Raw genomic sequence first — 4,272 nt, 5'->3', positions numbered from 1 at the left:
AGAATATGAGTCATTCTGATGGTACTTCTTTCCAGCATCAAGAAAGAGCTAGTGTAGTGATAGGAAAATGTCAGTCACAATCGACTTTTCGATCAGTCGATTTTTAATGGAAATGAAATGCTCGAATTTTCAACAAAAATCGATAATTGAATTAAACGATCGATTTATCGAAAAATGGACGGTTCTTATTTGATAAAAATGTGGCTCATGTAAAGCATGTTTATTATTCGTTCGAAAATCGCTTAAATACACATTTGAGCAGTACGTTATCCTCAAAAAACTTAGCTCTATACAAAGTCTTAGCCTTGTGATTTTATACGATTAAATGATTCACCACTACAGCGTAGATAATAAAATGATAAAAACACACGTTTTTTTCCAAAAGGAGAATAAATTCACTTAAAAATAAAAAATAAGCTTTTGATCGCTCGGAGAACAGCGTCTATTTTAAATGTTATCATTAAATCGATCAAAACAGAGCTGTTGAAGAAGTTACTGCCTAAAAATATAACTAACGCCATCTACTGAGAAATTTTAAAACTATTTTCCCAAATGGACATTCAGTTCATTAATTAAAGTACAACGGTAATTAAGCATTTATAATGTTGAGACCAAACACCCGAATCGATACCCGGAGGTACAACCGAGAAATATTCGTGCAAACTATACGCCGGGAAGAAATAAATTCAACATTTACCTACACCTAATTTTTTCATCAAAGAATAAATAAAACCCTGGTTAGCCGTGGTGCTTCTTGTTATTCAAGATCAGCATTGACCATGACCCACATTCTGCTCTAGATATAGCTCTGCCGGGTGACGTGGATTACAACACCTCTCCTTCCTGGTGAGCACTTAGCCGTTGCCTGAATCCTAAGCTGCCGCAGGAGTTGCATTATGCAAGCCCGTAGGATACGATTTGCACTGGGGAAAAATAGGTTTCACCTTGACGAGAACGGTAGCACAAAAGATTTTGTGACACGGAAACGAGTCTCCGAAACTTGCTCTTCGGACCAATCGATCTATTTACAATGAGAAATCAATTACTCACCAATTTAAAGAAGTGATAGTCTGCTAGCAGTTCGTGATTTTCTCTGCACGAAGGCCACCCTCGTCATCAGAGGAAAATAAATCACTGAGGAACAATGCTGAAAATCGTTCATACATGAAATTCCTGCGAATAGAAAACATGCACAATTAATATCCAGCATTGATATACTGATTCAATATCCCTATTGTTCCTTAATAACGAAGACATTAAAAAAATACAGGTGCGAGGGCAGTAGGGTAAGGGACGTCCCAAAATGAGGTACCAAGGACAGGTTATAAAGGTTGTAAAAGAGAAGAAATACGTCTCTATGAAAAGGCTAGCGGATAGAACTGCGGAATGGAGAGCTCCGTAATGCCAATGTTAGGATTGTTGACTAATGATGATGATCACAAAAATATCAAAAGTGCTGATAATATTTCTTCCAAGATAGCTATTCATATTTTGAGGAAATTTCTAACGGTTATAAATTCTTATAAGAAAATCAATGCAAAGGACAGAATATTGCAAAGAGTTTTCCTCGAGGAAATATGGGTCAAACAATACCCAATAGGGTAGGAAACTGAAAAAAAAATACTGCGAAAATGGAGTATGACCACAAAAATATAAATGGAGATAGATCAAACATGCAATCAGTCGTCCTACCGAGGGCCACCAGTAATATTATAAATAAAGAAACCGTTGCCATTGGTAAATTTATAGTAACCGAGGCCATTTTTGCATCGGAGTAACAATTATCTGAAGAGAAAAAACGTGGAGATGGCACTCTTAAATAAATTCAAAAACATTATTCTCTACAGGAGATGATCAAAAAAGAAGAAAATCTACAGGAATTGATGCCACCAGCCGTCTGGCTGTTTTTGACGAAAATTCCCGAAATATTCTCGTTACCAAGGTAAACGCCTTTTACTGGTGGGGAAATCAATTTTTAGAGTAGTTGACAATAATCCTCTCAAGATTGAATACTGGCATCAGGGGAAAAGGAACTAACTTGGGAAAAGGTACCTTGGAGGCCAACAGCATATCAATAAATGCGAGAATTGCAGTCACTTTTGCAGATTTAGAAAATTTTTCTATTACCACACATATTAGAATATCACCCATAGTTAATAACCTACCGCGTATAACTTATAAAGCGTACAGAAACTTAAATAATAATTTATGATTTACCGTTAAGCGGGCGTTGGGGCCGAGAAAAAATATCACACGTCTATCAAAGATATCATTTTACTCGTAACGAAAAAATTCTGGCCCATGGGGGGATCGAACCCACGACCTTCGCGTTATTAGCACGACGCTCTAACCAACTGAGCTAATGGGCCGCTTGCGATGAATTGATGTATCAATGATAAAACGGGAGACAAGAGAAAGCAACCACGAGACAAGAGAGACGCTGCGTCAGAAAATTATACGACCAAATTCAAACAATATAAATATGTGTTTGAAATTATATAATTTAATACTCATTTTTTGGGATAATTTGTTTGGTATATCTTTTTAGTTCAAGAATTAATCATGCCAAAATGGGGCCAACGAATTCATGCCTAGCATAATTTCCCAGTATGAACACGATGAATGGGCTTAGCTTAAGAATTTAACTGACCTACGACAATGTGACAATCTGAGCTAATCTTTCAGATCGCAAGGTCAGTTTTACCGTACCTTTTTCTGTCATTTTCTCTATTCCCTCAATATTTACGATCAGCATTTCACTGGAAAATTTAACGTGGAATTCAAATAGCTATTTTTATATCTTTGGACCGTATTACTCTAATGGATGTCTTTCGGAGCAAAAAAAGGAAGTATTGGAAAAATGGAAGGATATGCACCCAGAGGGACACAAAGCAATACGTAAAGAAAGACAAAAGAGAGAAGATTTAAAAAAATAAAAGCACTAGTTTCGGAAAGGGAGGTATGGACTGCTGCAGAATACCAATTTTCGGATCGTAGTACCATGACTAGATGGTCTTATTTGCTGTACTGATAACAAATTGAAGGATCAATCCAGTCAATGAACATCGAAAATAGTCGAAGATAGCAGAGCAAAATAAGTTCTTCACGAAACCGAGCCGCATTTAGAATCTACTCCGGGTAATATTTGAAATCTATTATCCATGGTTATTATCAAACAATAGGTTCGCTGCGAAGAAATTACGATATATATGACAACCCACATTGCAATGAACGTCTCGAGGACGTCTCAGAGAGGTAATCGTGAGATGCTCAGAAAATAAATCTTCGCATATTTAAACGCCGTCATCTCCTTCCATACCTATTATCGGAGAAATCCTGAAGTTGTGATTATTAATGTCGCGAGATTAAATACGGAATTCTTATTTTCAAAAGGTCACTATACATATTTATTGTGATATCGACCACGAAACCTAGGGGGTCAGACCCGCCGTAACTACATAATGAACTAAGACCTTTCAAAGGCGTTCCTGTAAGGTCTCAGATGCATCGCTTATGTCTCAAGGGGCACGTGAGAGACTTTCATGAGATGTCTCATATGTTATCTGAGAGACCATTTTATTTGGACATACTGACACCTCGGAAAATTCTCGAATATCTCTGAGATATCTTATGTGACACTCGAGATATCTCAGAGATAAGAGACGTATATCTGCTATTTGGAAAGACTCGATCGACTCTTCGGGCCACCAGCAAGATTCATACTCTAAAAAACTTGGGTAAACAGTACCCTACCTGCCATTCAATATCTCATTGTTGTAAGCGAGAAACGGACATCACTTACATATTACAAATTTTAAAAATAGATTATTATCGCAATGTTGGGACAAAAAAGTGAAAAAACAGGCCTCTTATATTCTAGACCGAAAAACGGTCTTACAACTCATAAAAACATTTTTCATTTTCCCAACTCCCTGGCCTCCTTTTTTTTATCCAAGCCTGTTCCGAAAAAAATCTCGTTCTCCATTCTCCTCTTCGCAGCAACCCAACGCCATATTCAGCTTCCCTTTCTCCCTTGCGTTACAACCCCATGGCTGGCCTCCACATCGATTCGGGGGCAGGTTCGGCAGTAAAGGGTGGAGCTCCCGAAAAAAAAGGGGATGAGGTTTGACAGGAAGGAGGTGCAAACGGAAGGTAATGAGGGGATACATCTACGTATTTCGCTGCGAGCCACCTCTAGGGTGTTGATCAGATGAAGGTAATCTGCCTAAGAAGCTAGTGTATGCTAAACATGCTGTTAGAAATGGTAGGAAA

At 37.9% G+C, this 4,272-nt stretch overlaps 1 non-coding gene across 1 annotated transcript; it reads right to left on the bottom strand.

Moving 5' to 3' along the window:
• Window positions 1-2,295: 2,295 nt before the first annotated feature.
• On the bottom strand, window positions 2,296-2,369 carry Trnai-aau. Its single transcript has one exon. It is a non-coding gene; the product is annotated as a tRNA-Ile (tRNA).
• Between the last annotated feature and the right edge of the window lie 1,903 nt (window positions 2,370-4,272).

This window comes from Ischnura elegans, chromosome 9, assembly GCF_921293095.1.
Source record: "Ischnura elegans chromosome 9, ioIscEleg1.1, whole genome shotgun sequence".
Classification (NCBI taxonomy): domain Eukaryota; kingdom Metazoa; phylum Arthropoda; class Insecta; order Odonata; family Coenagrionidae; genus Ischnura; species Ischnura elegans.
Note: the sequence above shows the minus strand (reverse complement) of the source record. Positions and strands in the feature narration are given on the sequence as shown.